We start from the raw sequence: 26,865 nt of genomic DNA on the forward strand, positions 1-26,865 counted from the left end.
CAGTCAATGTCTCACTGAAATATTGACACAGGACTACACTGTTTTATTTTATCTAGTTGTTTATTTTATTTAAAACATTTATAGATCACTATATCCACAGTTTTGTATGGTGTACAATTAAACACTCATAAAATCCTAATACACAATAAATATTAGTCAAATTATGCAAAGCATCTAACTACCATGCAATCAAAGATTTAGATGGTAACACAACATTTCAGTGTGTAGATGTTAAGACCCGTAAGCATCACCATCTATAAACCGTATCTATACGTCCATAATGCAGATGGATTTCGACCTTCATTCTGCTGTTCAAAGGCCTGATGGAGCAGGCTTTCACATTTCTTTTTAAAGGATGATCGACGGACCTCCATCCTTAGCTGCTCTTTTGTTTTCACTAAATCAGATCCTTTCAAAGATGATACATCCAAAACATTCTGACCCAGTGATGTCAACGAGCCATGAAGGTCTGTATATTTTCAAAAGAGAGCTAAAAGAATCAGGTGCATCAGAACTTAGTTCCTTATGTATCAGCACAAGCACTTTAAAAGCGATCCGAAAATGAATAGGAAGCCAATGTAAAGAAGCCCAAACTGGGGAGATAAGTTCTCTCAATGTAATCCTGGACAAAATTTTAGCAGCAGAGTTTGAATCATTTGTAAAGCCCTAATGGTAGCACATAGAAGGTCAAGTAAACAGAGTTGATGTAATCTAGATGCAATATGGTCCCTAAAATCATCAGTCTGCAAAAAAGGTTTGTTTCCTTAAGAGCTATAATTTAAAGGCAGTTTTGACCATGTTCTTTTCTTGGAGGTGAAATTAATAGTGGCGTCACCAGAGTACGCACTTGTTGAGAAACAGGGACCTCATGTCCATCGAAATGGAAAGTGTCAGGAATAGCTGTTAAAGCAAAGTGCCATATCATCGCAGTTTCTGTTTTATCTACATTCAGTGGCAGTCTGTTGTAATTTAACCAATAGACTCTCTGATATATTTGGAAATGCTTTGATTAGTTTGCCAAACAATTGGGCTCCTTCTATATCGCATGCAGAAATGTAGGGATAACTGTTTCCCACATTATCATAAGTTATGCTGCAACATAGCATAGGACTTTTAGTAAGGCATGCATACAACTGGAAGTAGAGCAAAGGGATTTTTTTTAAAGCCTAATTAGATTTGTAGGGAGAATTATGGCATACACGTTCTTGAACCGGTATTAAAATTATGGATTTACTCATTTTTTAAATCAAGAATTTGTATTGGGAGACTGCTGGCACTGTGTTTACAATACAGCACCATAGCAAATACTGTAGAACAAGATTGACTCAAGTATCAAAAGTGTTTGAATATTGATAACCATCATAGCAGATCAAACAGTTGATCTCAAAGTCTTATAACCCCAACAAATTTATTTGTATAACTGACCCGCCATTAACCCCACCTCAATCTCCCTCTCTCCACCACCATGCAGCATAATGTAATCCATGACTCTTAACTGTATAGCCTCTTCTTCTACTTAGCATCGAACAACCCCTCTTCAAGTAGTCCAATAGCAATTGTTGACTGTTTCTCAAAGTATTCCACCTGATTGTTTAATTGGGTACAATTCCAATGTTTAAGGAAATCTATCCCATACCTCTAATAGTAAACTCTTCAAATGAATCTGTCTGCAAAGCACCTGCACAAGTTAAGTCTTTGGTAACGCAGGCATAAATCTGTGTGAGTAGGTAAGAATGCATACTAGCCTACTTATGTAGGAAATTTCAAAGTGAACTTATAAGTTTGCTTTGACAATTCAGGGTAAAGCTTGTGTATAAAAGGTACACACAGATTTTACTTCAACCCACACATTTATAAAATATCTTCTTTTATGTCTGAGACATTGTGTTAGGGCATTTTCTCAGTATTGACTCAGCCAAGCTACCAGTATAGTTTCATGCTGCATTCAAACATACCTTACAGGTTTCCCATTCAAGTACTTCCCAGACCTAATCCCTCCCTAGTTTCTGAGCTTTAACAGTGTCAAAGCCTAAACTGGTGTGACTGCAGGAAGTGTTCATGCAGGTGGCTACACCTGCTTTGTTAGTATTACATACAAAATAGAATGTAATGTGGAGATCTGAGGACATCCGTTTGTAAAAGAAAAGAATTATGTTTCCTTAAACAGCGTGAACAAAATTAAATTTATCTATTTTTATTTACCACAATTACAGAAGAAAGAGCATATACTGTGTAGTTTCTGAAGTGTCTATGACTGTCACTTTAAATAAGTTCACTAGATTTCTCTCAGAGCATGTTTTTATGTGCACAGGTGGAGGAAGCCTATCTCTGGGACACACCTGCAACAGATTCAGAACAATATGGCAGCTGAAGAAATAAGTGTTAGTTTTTATGTGGCTTTTGCAAGAGGGATAGACAAGACACTATAAGTTAGAGCCGGCAACATCCTGCTAAGATATCAGTGGAGGATAAAGTCTTCAGCAACCAATCAAAATATTAAGGGATTTCCCTGGCTTTTTTTTTTATAGCATCATATAAAATGTTACTATGTCCATTAGCACAAGCTGAATAATATTGTTAGCTCCTGCCCTATTTTGATGTCAGTCACCAAAATTACATAGTAGACTTTGGCTGAAAGAATTCTAAATGTCCATTAAGTCCAGCCTTCAGCTGATTTCCCTCACATCTTCATCTGTATGAAAAAGTAAGGAATCTGGGAGTAATAATGGACCCAGAAATCAACCTGAAGCAACACATATCTATAAAAGTAAGAGAAGGCTACGCAAAACTTATGGTCCTTAGAAGATTGAAACCATTACTCACACCCGCCCACTTCAGAACAGTATTGCAAACACTTATCTTTTCCAGCACTGACTACTACAATGCACTCTTACTAGGACTCCCAAGCACATCGATAAGACCACTCCAGATACTTCAAAATACTGCAGCCAGAATACTGATGGGAAAAAAAAGAGGAGGGACCATATAACCGAAACTCTAGCAGACTTACATTGGCTACCCATCGAATACAGGATAAAATACAAGGCCTTATGTACCATACACAAACTAATATATGATAAAGAAGCAGACTGGCTAAACACAGCCTTATGTACCATATACAAACTAATATATGATAAAGAAGCAGACTGGCTAAACACAGCCTTACGAGTACAAGTTCTACAAAAAAAACCTCCGCTCAGCAAACAAAGCACTACTAACAATCCCTTCAGTAAAGTCAGCAAAATTAACCCAAGTGAGAGAAAGGGCTTTATCATTGGCTGGGCCCATACTATGGAACACGATGCCCCCTGAACTCAGATTACAGAATAATCTCAAAACTTTTAAGAAAAATTTAAAAACATGGCTCTTTAAAAAAGCCTTCATTAAAGAGTGTGGAGGGTAGAGAATGAAAGTACAGGGTAATGCAGATGAGAATGAATTTACTCAATCCTACATTTAAGAAGTAATATCTCAAAGAGATAGTAACTCAATAATATATCTAGATTTGACCAACATAACTCAAATAATGATTTTATTTATGAAATTGTAACTGAACTTTATTGGCATCTGTTAGAATGTACAATATCCTAGATTTACTAACCTTAGTCTATGTGCCTATTTGTAAACCGTTGCGATGGTATATAACTTAGCGACGGTATAGAAAAGTTTTAAAATAAATAAATAATTTAAGGGAAGAAGAAAGCAAAACACTACTGTCCCATCTGGATCCAATTCGGCAACGACAAAATATTCCTTCCCAGGTAGGGGGTGTGCCAATTTGGTGGACATGAGGCTTTGAGCTCAGTGTGCATCATAGAGCCCTTTGCTGTGTCGGATCAATAGTGAAGCAGAAGAGCAAATCACGGGTCGTCCCTGTGGACCCTGGACTGGGGAAATTGATGGATGCGCATGCGGTGAGATGTCCCTTACTGGTAGACCCCACAGCAGTGCCCTTGGAAGAATTGTTGGTTGAAGGAGCAGTGGTAGTCTCCAGTTCTTGGAATCAGCCTTGAGCCTGGAGATGTGGGTTGCACACTAAGCACTGGTCCGTGACAGATCCTCCAGTGACTCAATAGTTGTGGCACCTTTGGATGATGTCAGACGTCACACGGGAGCAGGGCCCAAAGCCACTGAAGTAAGTGCAGAGGCTGGAATGCTGCTGTTGCGGATGGCTGTAGAAGAGGGAGCCTGGCAAGAAAGAATGATGTGGAGAGATTCCCAGGAGGGTCAGCTTGAGGGGGCCTCAATCAAAGTTTGCTTTTGAGAAACCTGTTGATCTGAACATAAGAAATTGCCATACTGGGTCAGACCAAGGATCCATCAAGCCCAGCATCTTGTTTCCAACAGTGGCCAACCCAGGCTATAAGTACCTGGCAATTACCCAAACACCAAGAAGATCCCTTGCTACTGATGCCAGTAATAGCAGAGGCCATTTCCTGTCGTGTAGCCAGATGGACTCAGAACAAGTGGGTATAGTGTGCTCGTGCTAGCAGTTGGAGACGGATCTGACGTCAGCACGGGTACATATACCCCCACAGGAAGTGAAGCTCTTCAGTAATTTCCGTCTCCAAAGCAGTTTGGAGAGCCTGCACGCTCGCTGAGCGTGTTTCCAATCTACTTTCTATTTTCTACTTCTACTTACTAAACCGCTACGCCATCTCGACATTGGCAGATTGCTGCCCAGATATCTGGAAATGACAGAAACAGTACGAAAGACTGACCATCTGTTCGTCCTTCACAGTGGGAAGAAACAAGGTGAAGCGGCCTCTCGGCCCACCATCGCCCACTGGATTAAAGAAGTCATCAGAGCGGCCTACGTAGAGGCCGGGAAGTCACCGCCTCTACTAGTCAAGGCCCATTCTACCAGAGCCGAAGCAACATCTTGGGCGGAATCCAGGATGCTGTCTCCTGCAGAAATATGTAAAGCGGCGACATGGTCCTCCCTCCATACCTTCTCCAGGTTTTACCATCTGGATGTCCAGGCCAGGGAGGATACAGCATTTGCGAGGGCGGTCTTACACGGTCCTCAGGCAGCCTCCCGCCCAGTCCGGGAGTAAAGCTTTTGTACATCCCACTTGTTCTGAGTCCATCTGGCTACACGACAGGAAATGTGGAGATTACTTACCTGATAATCTCGTTTTCCTTAGTGTAGACAGATGGACTCAGCATCCCGCCCAGCTGCCTGTAGTCATTGGTTTCACCGATTCAAGGTAAGCCTTCTCACTTCTTACATGAGTGCGTCCCCTCTGCCAGGGGTCGACGCTTTCCAGTTGGGAATGCTGGCGGTCTCCAGCTACTATCAATCGGTCAGGGGAATCCTGTTTTCACTATTTTTCTTGATCGTCAGTACACATATATCCATAACAGCTTTTGCAAGGAAGATTACTGAAGAGCTTCACTTCCTGTGGGGGTATATGTACCCGTGCTGACGTCAGATCCGTCTCCAACTGCTAGCACGAGCACACTATACCCACTTGTTCTGAGTCCATCTGTCTACACTAAGGAAAACGAGATTATCAGGTAAGTAATCTCTACATTCCCTAAGTAAACTTGATTAATAGCAGTTAATGGACTTCTCCTCCAAGAACTTATTCAAACCTTTTTTAAACCCAGCTACACTAATTGCACCAACCACATCCTTTGGCAACAAATTCCAGAGCTTAATTGTGCGTTGAGTGAAAAAGAATTTTCTCTGAATAGTTTTAAATAGTTTTAAATGTGTTACTTGCTAACTTCATGGAATACCCCCTAGTCCTATTATCTGAAAGAGTAAATAACCAATTCACATTTACCCGTTCTAAACATCTCATGATTTTAAAAACTCTATCATATCCCTCCTCTGCTGTCTCTTCTCCAAGCTTAACAGCCCTAACCTCTTCAGCCTTTCCAAGTAGGGGAGCTGTTCCATCCCCTTTATCATTTTGGTCACCCTTCTCTGTACCTTCTCCAGTGCAACTATATCTTTTTTGAGATGCGACCAGAATTGTACTCCAGGTGTGGTCTCACCATAGAGCGATACAGAGGCATTATGATATATATATATTTTTTTTTAACTCTGTTTATTGAGTTTTGTTCACATATTCCCAGTGATGGGACCATAACCATACATCAACATATAATGGGTACAAAGTACAAGGTAGGTTACCGTACTACATCGAACAACAGGTAAGTAAAATTTACAGTCCAAACTAAGTACTGCAACTGAGCGTAATAAACCAGCCAGCTCAGCTCGTCTTGCAATAATCAAACAACAAGGCAATTCCCACAACAGGAGCCTAATGCTGGATGGGGTGCACATCGACCCATCAGAGCCAAGGGTAACTAAGCCCCATCTCCCTCCCCTCCCCCCTCCTACCCCCATCCCTACCATCCCCAATCCCCCCCTCCCTTCCCACTTGAGTGTATCCTTTGCATGAACTGTACAAGAACAGGAAAAATCAGTGATGGCCAATGCAGTGTATCACAAAGAGCCCGCTACCTTATCCTGTGGTGGGTTGTAAGTACCTAAGAAAAGGTGCCCAAAGAAGTGCAAGATCTGAGGTATGCAAGGAGGATTGGTGATTACAGATGTACATTTCATGAGTAAAAAGTCGGAGAAACAGTGTAAACCACATATCCCACGTTGGGGCATCAACATCCAGCCATTTTGTAAGGATCACTTTCTTGCCTATGAGAGCCGCCTTAAGCATAAAAGCTTTCAATAGCGCTCGTCGGGGACCTGCCATAATGTCCCTGGACCCAACCCCAAACAGCCAAAATGCAGGTGTCTGTGGTAGCTGACATTGCCAAAGACGGGCACAAAAGGAGCTGATCTCCCGCCACAAAGACTGGATATTCGGGCAAGTCCAAAAAACATGGGTAAAAGTACCTGGAGACTTTCCACACTTTCTGCAAATAGGTGAATCACAAAGATTAGCCTTATAGGCTTGAGTGGGAGGAATATATCCCCACCATAAGAATTTGTATTGGGTCTCCCTCATATCCTCATTAATGGAGATCTTGGGAATAGTCGCAAAACATTTCAAAAAATCCTCATAAGTAAGGTCCAGTTCACTCCAATTGGACCATCTCTGGTATAGGGATTGCAAGTGACCTATCTCTCTTGGTTGAGCCAATTCTTTATAAAAACCCGAGATTTTGGGGGGCTTATTAGCCGCTGTGCAGAGAAGGTGTCTGAGGGCAGTGTGGCGTGAGAAATCATTCCAATGCTCAGCACAGGATTGCATAAAATGGCGAATTTGTAAGAAGGCATAAAAATCAGTGTGTGGGATATTAAATTGGTGTTGGAGATCCCCAAAGCTATATAAAACCCCAGTGGACGGATCGAACAGTTGAGAGAGAAATATGAGTCCCTCCGCTTTCCATCGTTTAAAGGGTGTTTCCCCCTCCCCCGGTATAAAATAACCGTTATTTTGTATGTGTAAAAAAGGCGTGATACCAGGTGGTTGACGGTACATGTGGCAAAGGCAGGCCCAGGCCGCTCGGCACGTGGTCACTAGCAGGTGAGATCTGAGATGTGCTGGAACCTCCAAGAGCCCTGCGTGAAGCAAAAAATTGAGCGAGGGGACTTCATACCAGGTCTGTAAAACGGAGTGGGGCAGAAAGTGAGAAGACCCGAATATCCAATCCCTGACGTAACGTAAATTGCAGGCTAAATTATACATTTTGAGGTTGGGCACCCCAACCCCCCCCCCCCCCGATCAGGGGGGAGGCACAGCATCCCCAAAGGAATGCGAGCTCTCTTGCCCCCCCACAAGAAATTCCGGAGGGCCCGGGTCATTACATTCAGATCAGCTGTGGAAAGCCACAGCGGCAACATTTGAAGGAGGTAAAGCCATTTAGGCACTATCATCATTTGGTAAAGACGGATCCGTCCCTTGATACTCTGAAAATTCCTCCACATTTTCAGAGTATCAACCGTGTAAGTCAGCTTTGGGTGGACATTCAGTTGGTAGATAGTATCCAATTGGTTAGGTATAATAATCCCCAAGTATTTAAGGGTATCAGACGCCCATTTTAGCGGGAACTCCCCCTCCCAAGTTTCCCTCAAGTTGCGCCCCACATCCAGGGCCTCCGACTTGTCCCTATTAATCTTGAGGCCAGCAAATACCCCGAATAGTTCCTGTACTTGTAGTAAGTAAAACAGAGAACGTTGTGGGCGAGTCAGGAAAACCAGGACATCATCGGCGAAGGCCGCAACTTTGAAAGACTGACCACGTTTGCTGAAACCCCAAATGTCAGGGTGCGTCATTATCTTACGTAATAATGGGTCAATTGTAAGAATATAAAGAAGAGGAGACAGTGGGCAGCCTTGCCGTACTCCCCTCTGGATAGCCACTGGGTCTGATAACAAACCATTAGTCATAATGCGGGAGAGAGGATGATGATATAATAACCCTAAATAGGACACAAAATTCCCCGATATACCATATCGCTCCAAGACTGAAAACATGTATGACCAGGCTACCCTTATGATATTTTCTATTTTATTCACCATTCCCTTCGTAATAATTCTTAACATTCTGTTTGCTTTTTTGATTGCCGCAGCACACTGAGCCGACAATTTCAATGTATTATCCATTATGTCGCCTAGACCTTTTGCCTAGGTGGTAGCTCCTGATATGGAACCTAACATTGTGTAACTACTTCATGGGTTATTTTTCCCTATTTGGATCACTTTGCACTTACACACATTAAATTTCATCTGTCATTTGGATGCCCAATCTTCCAATCTCTCAAGGTCCTCCAGCAGTTTATCACAATCCCCTTGCGATTTAACTACTCTGAATAATTTTGTATCATCTTCAAATTTGATTACCTCACTCATTTATAAATATATTGAAAAACACTGGTCCAAGTACAGATCCATGAAACACTCCACTGTTTTACCCTTTTCCACTAAGAAAATTGACCCATTAATCCTACTCTCTGTTTCCTGCCTTTTAACCAGTTTTGTTATCCAGGAAAAGACATTGCCTCCTATTCCTTAGGTAAATCCATGCTAACTGTGTTCCAATGGTTTATAATTTCCTGGATCGCCCCTGAAGCCCTTTTTAAATATTGGGGTTACAGTGGCCACCCTCCAGTCTTCAGGTACAATGGATGATTTCAATGATAGTTTTCAAATTTTAACTAATAGATCTGAAATTTAATTTTTTAGTTCCTTCAGAACCCCGGGGGTGCATACATCTGGCCTAGATGATTTGCTACTCTTTAGTTTGTCAGTCTGGCCTACTACATCTTCAGGTTCACAGTGATTTGGTTCAGTTCATCTGACTCATCACCCTTTATTTTATTTTATTTAGCATTTTTATAGACCGATGTTCATTGGGAACATAATACCGGTTTACATATAACATTAATGCAGCATAACATTGTTTTACAGGGAACGTGAAAGTACATGTAGTATTTGGAACATCGATTAAAAGTAACATTGGAAATAACAAGAAAAATTAACATTGTAATTTTGTTCCAATTAAGATTGGACTAACATTAACATTGGAATTTCGATTAGAATTAACATTGCTTTACAGGGAAGTTGCTTTAGTACATATAGTATTTGTTACATGGATTAAAATATGTGGTAATTACAACGAGGATTCGTAATGAGGATTAGGGCATTCAGTGTTTGGAACCAGTGGGCTAGAATATAATGTTAATGTTAATCTATGTACCTTGTACAGCTAAACACGTATGCTATTTGGAGCATAAATTACAATATGAGGTGATTGGAATAAAACTTGAAAACCTGGTGTCTCCCCAACATCCTAAGTAGTAAACACAGAAGCAAAGAATTTATTTAGTTTTTCTCCAATGGCCTTATCTTCCCTAAGAGTCCCTTTAACCCCCTGGTCATCTAACGGTCCAACCAACTCCCTCATAGATTTCTTGCTTCAAATATATTTTAAAAGGTTTATTATGTGTTTTTGCCTCTACGATCATCTTCACTTTAAATTCTCTCATATCCTGCCTTATCAGTGTTTTACACTTAACTTGACAATGCTTATGCTTTTCCTATTTTCTTCAGATGGATCCTTCTTCCAGTTTTTGAAGGATGTTTTTTGGCTAAAATAGCCTCTTTCACCTCACCTTTTAACCATGCTGGTAATCATGTTACCTTCTTTCCACCTTTCTTAATGCATGGAATACATCTGGACTGCACTTCTAAGATTGGTTAAAAATACATTGTCCAAGCCTGTTGTACACTTTTAACCTTTGCAGCTGAACCTTTCAATTTTTTTCTATTTTCCTCATTTTACCAAAGTTTCCCAGGCAGGCAACTTACCAGGTGGTCCCCACGTCTACCAACCACCCAGCTATCTACATTTCTAATAATCAAATTACCAACTATGATGGCCGGCCTAATTATTCCCTCCTGGGCAGTACCCCTGGGAGACTTGTCCTCAGTGTGAGAGGACAATGCATCACCTGGAGAGCAGGTCCTTACTACAGGGTCACTTTCTGCTACACCAGGGTGATGCTCTCCACCCAGGAGACCTTTCTGATCCAAGGCAGCACAGAGGCTGCCAGACTGGATTTCAGACTTGACTACTTTGTCACTGAAGGTCTCATCAATGTACCTCTCTGTTTGCCTCAGCTCCTCCAGATATGCAACTCTAGCCTCCAGAGATTGGACTCATTCTCTGTGAGAGCCAGGAGCTCTTTCCACCAGGTGCACACATATAATCTCTCACTGGTGGGTAAAAAAATCATACATGTGGCACTCGATGCAAAAGGCTGGAAAGCTTCCATCTTGCTGCTGGACTGCTGCCTTCATCTTCATTTTGTTGAGTTCCTAGTTAATTTTAAGTTGCGAAGGGAGCTGGAATTAGAGAACTTTAAATTTATAGGTGTATTCACTAATTAATCTGCTAGTGAGCTACAAGTGTATAATTAAACTTTCAATAAGAGCTGGTGCAATAGTATGATTTAGATAAGAGCCTGATTGATTTTTAATGAGAAAGTATCTCTTGCCTAAAAATCAAAGGTTGAGCTAGAGGTGGTTGGGAGGGAAAGACAGATACTAGAATTAACTCCCTCTGGTTTGCTTCCTATATCAGACACACACAAACTCTAAAGAATATATCTCACTATTCCACCTCTCTCCAAATTTTTTTAAGTCCTAAGATTTCCCAAAGCTATATTTACCAATCCTCTTCTGCCACCATTAAGTTGATCTTCACTAAAAGGATTAAGAGCTTTGAGATTCTGATCCTCATCTGCTGCAAAGGGTGTGGAGCCTCTGGAATCTGGGGCTGTGGAGTTCGAAGCCTGGATCACTCGCTATGACCTCAGGAGTCTTCTCCCAGGGATGCTGGAACAGTATGCAGATGAGCCTTCCAGTCCTCTTCTATTGCAAAGGGTGCAGGCCTCTGGAAACTGGGGCTGTGGAATTCGAAGCCTGGATCACTCGCTGTGACCTCTGGAATTCTCTCCTGGGGGATGCTGGGAACAGTATGCAGATGAGCCTTCCGGTCCTCTTCTACTGTTTGGTAAGACTTAAGACTGTCAGTTTGAATGGAAGCCTTAGTGATGTTGGAGAAGTCTTTTTCTGCCCAGTTTCAGCAACTTTCTTCTCAGTTCCAGTTGAAATGGCAATTTTTATTTTATTATACTGATTTTGATTAAATTTGAAATTAATTTACAATAAGAGTAAATGAGATCTCTGCCAAAGTTAAAGAACTGGAAACTGCAATAACCGATCAAAAAGGGACTGTGGAAAAATGAGGAATCTGAATTGGGGAAAACCCAGGACAATGTTCACTCTTTAGTAAAAGATAATTTGTAACATACATAGTAACATAGTGGTGATGGCAGATAAAGACCAAATGGTCCATCCAGTCTGCCCAGCAAGTTGCTCATAGTAGTAATTTCCATTATATGCAAGTTACTAGAGATGTGATTTGGCCGAACCTTTCGGTTTGGTCTTTGTTATTGGCCTGCCGCGGGAAATTTCGTTTTCCCATAGTTCGGGCCGATTTAATCTTAAAAAAATGGTGCGGGCCATCCATTGCTCCTACCATGTAACAGGGGCCGACCAATGGCACAGATAGCCCCTGTCACATGGTAAGGGCAAAGGGCCATCGGCGCCACTTTGATTAGTGGCAGCCGATAACCTGAGAGGGGGAGATCGCTCCTAGGACCCCGTTGGACCACCAGGGAATTTCGGCAAGTCTTGTGGGGTCGGAAGGGTGGGGGTTGCAATTAGTTAAATTTGAAGGGTTGGGGTGGGTTTGGGTTTTTTTTTTAATGTGCCTTCCCCCCCCCCCCCAAAACAATAAGAAAACCACACAAAATTTCGTGGATTTTCTTATTGTTTCGGCCCCCAGAAATGCAACGAAATAAGAAATATCGTCATTATTTCCTATTTTGTTGCAAACAAATGCACATCCCTACAAGTTACCCTGTACCTTCTGTTAAGGGTAGTAACTGCCATTCCATGCAGTTTACCCCATGCTTTCTGTTAAAGCTAGTAACTGCCACTCTGTGTATATTATCCCCATGCCTTCTGCTAAAGGTAGTAACTGCTGCTCCTTGCAGGTTACACCCTTGCCTTCTGTTAAGGGTAGTAACTTCCGCTTCATGTGGGTTATACCCATGCCCCCTTTTTTCATATCCAACATCTAGCATTTAAGGATCGCTGTGTCTATCCAATGCCCTTTGGAAGACATTTTCAGTTTTTGCCCTTACCACCTCTTCCAGAAAGGCATTCTAGGCATCCACTACTCTCTCTGTGAAGAAATATTTCCTGATAGTTCTGAGTCAACCCCCCTGGATTTAAGAACATAAGAAATTGCCATGCTGGGTCAGACCAAGGGTCCATCAAGCCCAGCATCCTGTTTCCAACAGAGGCCAAAACCAGGCCACAAGAACCTGGCAATTACCCAAACACTAAGAAGAACCCATGCTACTGATGCAATTAATTGATCACTAACCAACCTCTTTCCCTTCTTAATTAATTCACCAACTACAACTTTTTCAAGGGAAAACTTGTTTGGTGGTTTTTGTACGGAGGTTTCTGGCAAGGATAACCAATTTGCAGTTATCCTTTTCTTCGCCTCCGTCTATTATTCTTTTATTATTTTTAACAAAAATACTGAAAATATTCACTTTTTTTATGATTCTTTTTCTTGTTTATTCTTAAAAATCCCTTCTCCCCGGCTGCTTTACCGACCCACTTCAATTTTTATATTATACATATCAAGGTTGTCGCCTTTATTGATGTTCATGGGTACAGAGCTGCCCGTCCGACATTGGCCATGTTTCGGCACTGTGTGCCTGCTTCAGGGACTGCGGGAGAATTTACTGTGTCCTAAGCGGATTCACAGTATCCATATCACTCTTCGATATGCCATGTGTCAAGTGAGCGACGCCTTCCGTGTTTGTCTCCCGCAGTCCCTGAAGCAGGCACACAGTGCTGAAACATGGCCAATGTTGGACGGGCAGCTCCATACCCATGAACATCAATAAAGGCGACTACCTTGATAAGTATAATATAAAAATTGAAGTGGGTCGGTAAAGCAGCCGGGGAGAAGGGATTTTTAAGAATAAACAAGAAAAAGAATCATAAAAAAAGTGAATATTTTCAGTATTTTTGTTAAAAATAATAAAAGAGGGGAGATCACGTGATGTGGTGAGCTGGGAGGACGCTCGCTCTCCAGCTCCAGGGCCCATCCAACCAACCGCGAGAAATCCGGCCTCATTTTCTTCCTTACGGTGGACAAAACCTACACACCGGGAAGCGCCTATGTCCATAGTCCGATATATGAATAAATTAAGCTCCCCGATGGCAACAAAAGGCGGACGCAGAGAGAAAGAAAAATCGGTAGCGGCCTCTCACAAAATGGCGACCGCTGGGACCGGGGAATCCCCTTCGACTTCCCCGGGGATCACCATTGTGGACATCAAGGCGGCGATAAGTGAAGCCCTCGATGATAAACTAAACCACATTACCAACCAACTCGGAGAAATGAAGGAAACGCTGGGTGAACTCCTACCTCGACTCGAACACATTGAGAACAGGGTTTCCAGCGTGGAGGATGACGCTTTGCAGACAGAGCGGAAAATGGCCGCCGCAGAGAAGCAAATCAACTTGCTAAACGCCAAATTAGAAGAACTGGAAAACCGATCGCGCCGGGACAACCTCCGCTTTTTAGGTTTTCCGGAGAGCGTGGATGACAGATCTCTCTGCACGTTGCTAGAAGAGTGGCTCCCTGAATCTTTACTCCTACCGCATCTACAGGGCAAGGGCAAGTTAGTCGTCAGCTCTAGAAGACAAACGGCTTTACCACCAGCTACACCAAGGGTACCCTCACTCTTCCGACTGAACTGGCAGAGGATGAGAAACCGGGACTTTGGGGGGGGGGGGGGCTCTTTTGGATGGAAAATTTTTGATAGTTCGCACAGTGTATCTCCTTTACTCCTCCAGAGAGGAAATGTTGTTCTCTGTTTATGGTTTCTTGTAGTCTTGTTGTGTTTTTCAAAAAACTGATAATAAAAATATTTTCCAAAAAAAAAAAAAAAAGAATAATAGACGGAGGCGAAGAAAAGGATAACTGCAAATTGGTTATCCTTACCAGAAACCTCCTTACAAAAACCACCAAACAAGTTTTCCCTTGAAAAAGTTGTAGTTGGTGAACTGATGCAATTAATAGCAGTGGCTATTCCCTAAGTATAATTGATTAATAGCCATTAATGGACTTCTCCTCCAAGAACTTCTCCTCCAAGAACTTATCCAAACCTTTTTTGAACCCAGCTACACTAACTGCACTAACCACATCCTCTGGCAACAAATTCCAGAGCTTTATTGTGCGTTGAGTGAAAAAGAATTTTCTCCGATTAGTCTTAAATGTGCTACTTGCTAACTTCATGGAATGCCCCCTAGTCCTTCTATTATTCGAAAGTGTAAATAACTGAGTCACATCTACTCGTTCAAGACCTCTCATGATCTTAAAGACCTCTATCATATCCCCCCTCAGCCGTCTCTTCAGCCCTGGTTCTTCAGTTTCCTTTCCAACGGAAAAGGTTTCAAGTTTGTGCCTCATTAATACCTTTCAGATATCTGAAGGTCTATATCATATTGTCCCGTACCTCTTCTCCAGGGGATACATATTTAGGTTCTTCACCTTCACCTCATACATCTTCCAATACAGCCCCCACATTTTGGTTGCCTTTCTCTGGACTGCTTCTGTCCTGTCTTTATCTCTTTTGAGATATGATCTCCAGAACCGAACACAGTACTCTAGGTGAGACCTCACCAAGGACTTGTACAGGGGCATTATTATCCCCTTTTTCTTGCTAGTTATCTCTCTCGCTATGTGGCCCAGCATTGTCCTGGCTTTAACAATCGCCTTGTCACATTGTTTTGCTGCCTTCAGATTTCAAAACACTATTACCTCAAGATCCCTCTCTTGGTCTTCGCCCCTACCATTGTATAGAGTTCTTCTGGATTATTGCACCCCAGATGCATGACTCTGCACTTCTTGGCATTGAATCCCAGCTGCCAAGTCTTTGACCACTCTTCAAGCTTTTTAAAATCACTTTTCAATCTCTCTACTTCCTCAGGCATGTCCACGTTGTTGCAGATCTTAGCAAAAAGACAAACTTTACCTTTTTATCCCTTCTGCAATGTTGCTGACTGATATTGAACAATAAGTCCCAACACTGATCTTTGAAGCACTCCACTTAACACAATTCTGTCTTCAGAGTAGGTTCTATTTACCATTACATACACTCTCCTGTCTGTCAACCAGTTCGTAATCCACTCCACCACCTTAGCACCCACTCCCATGAGCCTCCTATGTGGAACTGTATCAGAACTTTGCTGAAATCCAAGTAGATCACATTGAGCGATCTTCCTTGATCCAGCGCTCTTGTCAGCTAATCAAAAAAGTCAATCTGATTTGTCTGACAGTACCTTCCCCTGGTGAATCCATAAGACCCACTAAGCACGTCTTTGAGTTCCTTTAGTATCCTGAGAAGTATCTCATCTGGCCCCATGGGCTTCTCCACTTTCAATTTTCCTACTTCTTTCCTTACATTATCCTCTGTAAATGGGATTACATCTACCCCACTCCCATCCATAGTCTTGTGAACCAACAGCAGTTCTTCTCTGGGATCTTCTTTAGTGAGCACCAAACTGAAGTATTTGTTTAATATTTCTGCTATTTCTTCGTCATTCTTCACACATTGCTTCTTGCACCTTTCAGTTTTACTATACCACCTCGGCCTTTCTCCTTTCTCTGATATATCTGAAAAATGTTTTGTTCACCATGCTTTACTCTGATATATCTGAAAAATGTTTTGTTCACCAAGCTTTACCTCTTTGGCAGTCCTTTCTTCCACGTGAACCTTTTATTTTCCTAATTTCTTTCCTTGTTTTCTTCAGCTTCACTAGGTATTCTTCCCTGTTTCTTTGTTTGGGATTCTTTGTACTTTTTAGACCCCATTCTTTTTGTCTTTATTTTTTTAGTCCACCTCATTTGAGAACCAGATCATTTTTTTATCCCCTTACTTTTGATTACTTTTTGAACATTTAGATTTATTGCCTTTATAATAGCTCCTTTTAATTTTGGCCTACTGTTGTTCCATCTTGCCCATTTCCTTCCAATCCTATAGTTCTTCCTCCAGGTATTTCCCCATTTTGACAAAGTCTGCATTATTGAATTTCAAAGCTTGGATCTTTGTATAACTATTATCTCTCTAGCTGTGATATTGAACCATACTGACTGGACTCTGATGCTCAGGTGAACCCTACCTGGACATTGGAGACCTGGACATTGGAGGTCCTTTTCAATATCTTTGTGAGCGACATTGCGGAAGGGATAGAAGGTAAGGTATGTCTTTTTGCGGATGACACTAAGATTTGCAACAGAGTGGACACGCCGGAAGGAGTGGAGAGAATGAGACGGGATTTAAGGAAGATGGAAGAGTGGTCGAAGATATGGCAGCTGACATTCAATGCCAAGAAGTGCAAAGTCATGCATATGGGGAGTGGAAATCCGAATGAACTGTATTCGATGGGGGGAGAAAGGCTGATGTGCATGGAGCAGGAGAGAGACCTTGGGGTAATGGTGTCTAATGATCTGAAGTCGGCGAAACAATGTGACAAGGTGATAGCTAAAGCCAGAAGAATGCTGGGCTGCATAGAGAGAGGAATATAGAGTAAGAAAAGGGAAGTAATTATCCCCTTGTACAGGTCCTTGGTAGACCTCACCTGGAGTATTGTGTTCAGTTCTGGAGACCGTATCTCCGAAGAGACAGAGACAAGATGGAGGCGGTCCAGAGAAGGGTGACCAAAAAGGTGGAAGGTCTTCATCAAATGACTTATGAGGAGAGATTGAAGAATCTAAATATGTACACCCTGGAGGAAAGGAGGAGCAGAGGTGATATGATACAGACTTTCAGATACTTGAAAGGTTTTAATGATCCAAAGACAACGACAAACCTTTTCTGTAGGAAAGAAAACAGCAGAACCAGGGGTCACGATTTGAAGCTCCAGGGAGGAAGATTCAGAACCAATGTCAGGAAGTATTTCTTCACAGAGAGGGTGGTGGATGCCTGGAATGCCCTTCCGAAGGAAGTGGTGAAGACCAGAACTGTGAAGGACTTCAAAGGGGCGTGGGATAAACACTGTGGATCCATAAAATCAAGAGGCCGTCAATAAAGAGTGGGTGGCTCGCCAGAATGACGGCTACTGCCTGGAGATAATACCCTTATTCAATAAACATACACATGGTTACTGTGACTCCAACATCGCTCTAAGCTACAAAGCAAGAGGAAATGTGGAAAAAAGGATTCGCACTCACAAAGTGGGGAGTAGCTGGCTTGTTATGGTGGTTACTACCCCAAACCAAATAAGCCTGATACTTCACTTTCAATGCATATCCAGCATAGCTCTCTGCTTCAACGGCAGGGGAGAAGAAAAACTGATACTTCACGCATATCCAGCATAGCTCTCTGCTTCAATGGCAGGGGAGAAGAAAAACTGTTACTTCACGCATATCCAGCATAGCTCCCTGCTTCAACGGCAGGGGAGAAGAAAAACTGATACTTCACGCATATCCAGCATAGCTCTCTGCTTCAACGGCAAGGGAGAAGAAAAAAGGATTCGCACTCACAAAACGGGGAGTAGCTGGCTTGTTACGGCGGTTACTACCCCAAACCAAATAAGCCTGATACTTCACTTTCAATGCATATCCAGCATAGCTCTCTGCTTCAACGGCAGGGGAGAAGAAAAACAACCAATAAGGGCTGAATAACACAGTCTGGGTAAAACAAATAAACATGGGTGTAGCTTGCTTATTGCGGCGGTTACTTCCCCTACTACCCCTAACTAATCAAGCTTGATATTTCACTTGGATGCAGCTCCATCACTGCTCTCTACATTAATGGCGGGGGTGGAAGGGAAATAGAACCAAAGAGATAAGAGAAACAGATAAGTATGAGAAAAAAATGTGTGAAGCTTGCTGGGCAGACTGGATGGGCCGTTTGGTCTTCTTCTGCTGTCATTTCTATGTTTCTATGTTATGTTTATGCTCATTTATGAGCACTAAGTCCAGTGACATTCCCTCCCTCATGAATTGCATTCCAATTTGTTTGAGCAGAGCCCCTTGAAGGGTATCACAATCTCTCTATTTCTTATATATTCTGCTGAAGGGATACTTCAAACCACATCTAGCAGATTAAAATCTCCAGTGACCAAGACTTCTTTCTTTCTTACCTTTTGGATGTCTTCTATTAGATATGTGTCCAGTTTTTCTGGTTCAGTTGGAGGCCGGTAGACCACACCAGTGTAAATGGAAGCATCATCTTTTTTTAAGACCATCTATAAATCTTCTTCCTTACCCCATATCCCATTCATTTCAGTTGCTTGGTTATTGTTCTTGACATAGAGTTACTCCTCTGCTTTTTTACCCCCTTTGTCCTTCCTTAACAACTTATAGCCTAAATGGCTATATCCCAGTCATGAGACTCATTGAACCATGTCTCTGAAATAGCAACAATGTCCAATGTCCATTAGGGCCCGTAGATCTGAAATTTTATTTCCTAATCTACAAGCATTTGTATTCATAGCTTTCTAACTTTTCTACCTCTGTTTGCTGCTCTAACTAGTCTCTTTCTCTGCTTCTTTGCTTAAGCATGGAAAATTGAGTTGATTGATTTTTATTTTCTCTTTTCACTACTTGTATTGTTTTTTTGTGTTGCTTGGGGGTGACATTTCAATTTTGTTGGCCACCTTCTGCCACCCCATCCCTTTGCTGTGCTGTATGACTGGACTTTCTTACTTAGGATCTTCTACTCTGTCCCTGACAAATGTAAGCCATCTTTATAGTATAGACTTATATTGTTCCATAAATGACCCCAGCCTCCAATGTATCCAAATCCACTCTCTTTACACTGTTCTTTGAGCCATGTATTGACATTTTCTGTCTGGCTTATCCTTTCCTTTCCCTTTCCATCAACATGTAATTTGGCGATTCATAGTAAAATCGAGTGATTTAGAAAATTTGATAAGTATCCAGACTTTGCGCTTTATAAATTTTCCTGTCAGCTACTTTTCCTCCTTTAGTTTTGTTTATAAGTGCTATTTTGTGGACATTTTGAAGAATCCTGAGAGTGCCTGTCTACCTATTTCCAGAGTTTTATCTTCCTCCTTTTGCTAAGAAGGAAGGTCAACATGATACTTCTCAACAATCCTTTGGCTTTTAAGTATATAACTGAGGCCTTTTCATTGTAGCTCAAGGCTGGTTACATTTAGATACTGGAAAAGGTTGGTTGAGGAAGAAGCTATTTCATTGTTCACTTTAATTGTAAAATTTGTTCTTGAACTTGACAGACTGGATTTTGATGCTTTCTTCTGCAACAAGGATGTTCCTTTTTTGAATTATAGGGTTCATGTCTTCCTGGATGTGGCTAAGACCACACAATGGAAAAAGAAGCAATTTTTGAAGAGGCCCTGAGTGTTACAACTTGGGGGTATGTTACTGCTAAATTATCCTTGCTAATGTGTTAAGTACCAAGCAGTGAGATGTTTTTTGATCCTCCTCAATTTACAGCCTTTTTAAATACTAGAATGAGACCTATAGGAGACTAACTCACTTGTCTTCTCATGTGATATCTCCCATCTAGCCTGTTCTTGTTATTGTTAATTCCAGAGCATAATTAAGCTCTGAAATTTGTTACCAGAGGATGTGGTGAAAGCTGTTTGTATAGCTACATTTATAAAAGGTTTGGACAAGTTCCTGGAGGAAAAGTCCATTAACAAGGGAGAATTGCAGAAATCCACTGCTTATTCTTGCGATAAGCAGCTTGGAATCTATCTACCTGATTTCGGATAACGGTTAGGGTTTCATAGCATAGTTCTTTTTTTCCTAGTATTCTTTTATATTGTTAAGTTTTTGGATTTGTGTTGAACACTCCCCAGTAGTGGACTGGATATTATACCAACATTTATTTTTATTTTGGTCTTCTGTATCTTGATGTTTCCTATGCAAGAGTTAATGTATTAAGAACATAAGAACATGCCATACTGGGTCAGACCAAGGGTCCATCAAGCCTAGCATCCTGTCTCCAACAATGGCCAATCCAGGCTGTAAGAACCTGGCAAGTTCCCAAAAACTAAGTCTATTCCATGTTACTGTTGCTAGTAATAGCAGTGGCTATTTTCTAAGTCAACTTAATAGCAGGTCATGGACGTCTCCTCCAAGAACTTATCCAATCCTTTTTTAAACACAGCTATACTAAATGCACTAATCACATCCTCTGGCAACAAATTCCAGAGCTTTATTGTGCGTTGAGTGAAAAAGAACTTTTCCGATTAGTTTTAAATGTGCTACATGCTAACTTCATGGAGTGCTCCCTAGTCTTTCTGTTATCTGAAAGAGTAAATAACCAATTCACATCTACCCATTCTAGACCTCTCATGATTTTAAACACCTCTATCATATCCCCCTTCAGCCATCTATTCTCTAAGCTGAAAAGTCCTAATCTCTTTAGTCTTTCCTCATAGGGAAGCTGTTCCATCCCCTTTATCATTTTGGTTGCCCTTCTCTGTACCTTCTCCATCACAATTATATCTTTTTTTGAGATGCGGTGACCAGAATTGTACACAGTATTCAAGGTGCGGTCTCACCATGGAGCGATACAGAGGCATTATGACATTTTCCATTTTATTCACCATTCCCTTTCTATAATAATTCCCAACATTGTTTGCTTTTTTGACTGCCGTAGCACATTGAACCAACTATTTCAATATGTTATCCACTATGACGCCTAAAAATATCATGGGTTATTTTTCCCTATATGCATCATCTTGCACTTATCCACATTAAATTTCATCTGCCATTTGGATGCTCAATTTTCCAGTCTCACAAGGTCTTCCTGAAATTTATCATTGTCTGCTTGTGATTTAACTACTCTGAATAATTTTGTATCTGCAAATTTGGTTACCTCACTTGTATTTATTTCTGGATCATTTATAAATATATTCAAAAGTACGGGTCCCGGTACAGATCCCTGAGGCACTCCACTGCCCACCCCCTTCCACTGAGAAAATTTACCATTTAATCCTACTCTTTTAACCAGTTTGTAATCCACAAAAGGACATCGCCACCTATCTCATGACTTTTTAGTTTTCTTAGCAGCCTCTCATGAGGAACTTTGTCAAACGCCTTCTGAAAATCCAAATACACTACATCTACTGGTTCACCTTTATCTACATGTTTATTATTAAATGAAAATTTAATAAATAGTTAAAATAAAATTCCTTCCCACCTTAGCATATAGCTGTATTATAGTCACCAATATCTTTTTTCCTCTTAAAAACCTGTCCAAAGTTTCCTGGCAATTCTTTTTTTTTTTTTTTTTGGGGGGGGGGGGGGGTGCACAATAGTTTCTTCTGTTTCTTTGGGTTTTCTACTCTGTCAGAACTGGGGCTGGAATCCAGTGCCACGAACCTTCATTCACAACTATCCAGGTATTTTTCCCCTCCTGATTCATTTAGCCCAGTCATCGAAACAGCCCAAGGCTGGGGGCCATGCACATATCTTTTGAAACATTGCAGTCAGGAGCCCTAGATCCAGCCACTAGGAGTCACTGTGCCTCTCTCTGCTCAGGGGCTGTAAACACTGCCTCCACAGCATCTCCAGCTCCAGGTGCCCAGGGAGCAGAAGACCTGAACCGGGAAGTGAACCCAGGCCATTCCTTCTGGCAAAATGCTGCACTGTGACGGATTCTAGGCAGCCCCACATGGAATTTGTATCCTCACGCTTAAATTTATTATGATGTTGCTTCTCCAAGAGCAAAGAAAAGCTAGAAAGAGTTTCCTATAAAAGAGGGTATTAGTGGGGCTTTTACAAAAGGCTGTACACATATAGATTGGATCATTAATAATGTAAAGTGAAAAATGCTGCTGAAGAAAAAGCATATTCAGACCAATTCTAACAGCAATGAATGTCACCTGCTACTTAAAAATGAGAAGTTACATTTAATGGTCAGAGATTTACAGGCAAATATTCAGTAAACGGGTGAGCAACGAAGTTATCCTGATAAGATTTTCTGGATATTTTCACAGAAACATAGATATATGATAACAGACAAGACCATACGGCCTATCTAATCTGCCTGTCCACACTGCTTAGCTCTACAATCCTTACTACTCCTTCAGAGATCGCTTGTGCTTATCCCCTGCTTTCTTGAATTCAGATACTATCCTTGCTTATGCCATCATTATTGGGAGGCTGTTCCATGCATCCATCACCCTTTCTGTAAAGAAATACTTTCTTAGATTAATCCTTAGCATATAGCTGTATTATAGTCACCAATACACCAATATTGTTTTCCTCATAAAAACCTATCCAAAGTTTCCTGGAAATTTTTTTTCTTTGGGGGGAGGGGCCTCAGTTTCTTCCTGCTTCATTGGGTGACTATAATACAGCTATATGCTAAGGTGGGAAGGAATTTTATTTTAACTATTTATTAAATTTTCATTTAATACATTAACTCTTGCATAGGAAACATCAAGATATAAAAAATAAATATGGTGGTATAGGATCTACTTTCAATTGAGACATACCTCCTGTACATTGATATCTCTGAGGTATTTAAATGTCTCTATCGTATCTTCCTTCTCCCTCCTTTCCTCCAGGGTATACACGTTTAGGTCTTTGTCTGTCCCCATATGCTTTACAACAAAGAGAAGTGACCATTTTAGTAGCCACCCTCTAGACTGACTGTATTCTGTTTATATCCTTTGGAAGGTGCGGTCTCCAAAATTGTACACAGTATTCCCAATGAGGTCTTGCCAAGGCTGAATACAAGGGCAATATCACTTCATTTTTTCTGCTGACCATTCTTCTCCCTATGCAGCCAAGCATCTTTCTGACTTTGCCACTTGTTTGGTCACCGTGCAATAATCAGATACGATCACCCTCAGATCCTACTTTTTCTTGTGTAGAATAATTTCACCATTTTCTATACTATACCACTCTCTTGAGTTGTTGCAGTCCAAATGCACAATTCTGCAATTTTAGCATTAAATCATAGCTGCTGGACTCTAAATCATTCTTCAAGCTTTGCTAGATCTCTTTTCATATTATCCATAATGTTGTATTCTATTTTTCTGAGGAGACGTGGTGGCTCATAGACGAATGGCAGAAGGTGTTATGCAGAAATGCAATGAAGGAGAGCCATAAAGTTTTGGTTTTATTAGGTAAAGCTGTGTGTTTTCTTCAGAGATGATTAAATGCCTGGGCTTAATCTGATATTGAGGAATTCTGTTATATGCTGTCTTATATGTCAGCTATTGTTGGTGTTTTATCTCATTTTTCTCCCTCAGAAATCTCTGTTGCTTTCCCACTCCTCAGACAGCATGGCCATCTTTATGGAAATAACACCTTCCAAGGTATATCCTTGATGCAGTTCATATCCTGTAGGGGCTGTGATGGTAATTGCAGCAGTCTCCCCTCCCACCTTTATAGCAAGCCCAGGCTCAACCAGCCCCAGTGGATACAGGAATTGATAAAATTTCAACTTTTAAGTAATTTCTTTCTCAGAGTTCCCCATAATATCACAGACTGATGGATATGCTTCTATGTTTACCAGTGGACACAGAAAACAAATATTTATAGATCCCATGACTTCATCAGTGATAATACTGGCTCTGGAGCGTGAGATTGTTTTCTGTCTCGAATAGGGAAGGTATACTTGTCAGTTTGAAAAGAAAAGAAGATTAAAGTTAACTTCATGTTGCGTCCGTCGCTGCTCGACGCCCTCACTCCGCCCTCTCTACCTCTGTGGCGACCCCCTCCAGGTCTGATGGCGTTTGCTGCCGCAGTGTCTCCTTGCTGTCTCCTTCCGGCGTCCCTGGACCGGCACGACGCTGCGGATCCGCCATGTTCCTGATGACGTAGGGCGCGCTCCCATTGATGTACCAGCAAGGACGCGAACCTCAGGAGCGTCCCCCGAGATGATGACATCCGCTTCCAATATAAAAGGTCTCAGTATTCGCTAACGATTTGAGTTAGCAAGGATTGATTGCGGGGATTCATCTGGACCCGCTTCTTTCTACGCTACTCTGCCTCCTCGGACTTACCAGGGGTTCCCGCTTCTCGGGGGCCTTGCTCTCTTTTCTTTATTTCAGATTACAGATAGGAATCTGTATTCGCTCTTCGATTGCCCATGTTCCTAAATACTCTGAAGATTCTCTACTGTCTAGAAGCTATCATAGGTACAGACATTTGTGAGTTATTATTTCAGACTGCATATAGGAACCGGTACTCGCTCCTCGAGGGCCCATGTTCCTGAACACACTGAAGATTCTCTATTGCCTAGAAACTATCGCAAATACAAACAATTGTGAGTTACCATCGCTCTCTCAGAGCTTTCCCTGGAACCAGGTACTCGCTCCTCGAGGGCCTAACCCTTTCCAGCTACTGAGCTTCCTCAAGACCTTATGTGAGTTATTATCTAAGTACTGGCTATGTATACAGTATACCCTGTCTACTCACTATCTAGAGTTTCTTTACAGCTCAGCAACCCTGGGATCGAGGTTTCAGTACCTGAGGGACTTCAGCCCTGCCGGGCATATCAGCTCACTACTGCCACCTCTGGTGGTTCTACTAACCTGTCTAATAAAAGAATTATCTGTGTCTGTCTCCATACTCAAGCCTAGCCGGTGGTCCCTCTCAGGATATCCTCCTGGGGGCGCTGTCATCTGCCATCGGCCCAAGGATCCACCATTCTGCATTCTACTACAGCTGAATGCCCTCTCCAAGCACTCCGCTGGTAACAGATTGTTATCTACTCCCTCTACAAAAGCTGAGCATATCAGATGGCTACTCCCTAGCAGATCCATTACAGATTGCTTACTCCACCCATGGAGCATAACAGTTTGCTAACTCCTCCTTCATAGGAGACATATTCATCAGATTGCTAACTCCTCCCCTCTGGAGGAGCGATTCATAACAGATTGCTACTCCCATCTGCTTGCTCCACCCATCAGCATAGCAGATTTGTAACAGATTGCTAACTCCTCCCTTCCACAGGAGCAGTTCCTAGCAGATTGCGAACTCCTAGCTCTAACACAGAGCTTTCACTGGCTGACCTTAGCTATTTTTGGACTTCCAGCATGTATTAAACTAGAGGTTTCCTTTCCCAGCTATACTGAAAAACTCTGCTCTCTTCAGAGTCTCTGAACAAAATAGTAACAACTGCAAATGCTTTGTAGGGGACAGCACACTAAGGTCCAGATTTAGTAAGCTTTAACTCCATACAGCAAAATGGGAAAAACCTTTCAGTACATCTGACCCCGAGAGAGAAGAGGCCATCTTTGTCAATTTCAATTTAGTGTTAGTACTAATTTTATGATTTTGTTTTTTTATGTGTTTTATTTATTGTTATTGTTTTTAATTATTTTATTTTGTCTTGTATTTGTATATTATTATTTATGAATGTGGTTTATTTATATCCTGCCCAGAGTGAAGGATGAGTGGAAAATAAATATATTAAGTAAATAAAGTATCCACACCTTTCTGGCTGTCTACACTATTGCAGGTTTTTGGTATCATTTGGGGAAAAAAAAAACCCCCCAAAAACTTGCCAAATAGTCCTTCCACAATATCACTTTTGAAAATGTTGAAAAGAACCAGTCCAGGAACTGATCCCTGTGGCATTAGACAACACCACTAGCAACGTCCCTTTCCTCAGAGTGTGCGCCATTTAACATTTTCTAACCCAGCTTGTCACTTTAGGGCCCACATTAAGAGCATGCAATTTATTTTTATATCACTTATGCCTAACATTATCTAAGCAACAACCAAACCTCTGTTCCCTTCTGAAGAGATCATTAACTACCAACCATCAAGGGAACACCCTGATGTGTGGTAATGTGCGATCGCTATGTCTGAGGTAACCAGAACCAATAAGTACTCATACAAAGAAGCAAGAACGCTTAAGGAAGGTCGAGTTGACTGCCAGGGGGAGGATAAATCATAGATATGGAATACATGGTTGAGAAAAGATTAAAAAATATATATGAAATAAAGCATTTGAAGAATAAAGATGGCAGCTATTTAATGAGAGAATCACAGAGTGGTTACCTCAGACACAGTGACCGCACATCACCACACATCAGGGTGTTCCCTTGATGGTTGGTAGTTAATAATAACATTATCTAAGGCCTTACGGAAATCTAAATACACTGCATCTAATGCTCTCCCCTAATCCAAATCTCCGGACCCTCAGTTATTTAGATAAAAGTGCCACTGAATGTACTTGGCTGAAATTTCTCAGATAAATTTATCCAGTTAACCTTGCCACTCACCAGCTTACTGAATATCAGCGACTGATTTCCCTCACTCCAGCCCA

At 41.6% G+C, this 26,865-nt stretch overlaps 1 protein-coding gene across 2 annotated transcripts in view; it reads left to right on the forward strand.

Annotated features, from left to right (window-relative positions):
- The window catches only part of SLC4A4 (solute carrier family 4 member 4), a 782,778-nt gene that overhangs the window by 595,100 nt on the left and 160,813 nt on the right, over window positions 1-26,865 (forward strand). The gene's annotated exons all lie outside the window — the stretch shown is intronic.

Source organism: Rhinatrema bivittatum, chromosome 1 (assembly GCF_901001135.1).
Source record: "Rhinatrema bivittatum chromosome 1, aRhiBiv1.1, whole genome shotgun sequence".
Taxonomy (NCBI): domain Eukaryota; kingdom Metazoa; phylum Chordata; class Amphibia; order Gymnophiona; family Rhinatrematidae; genus Rhinatrema; species Rhinatrema bivittatum.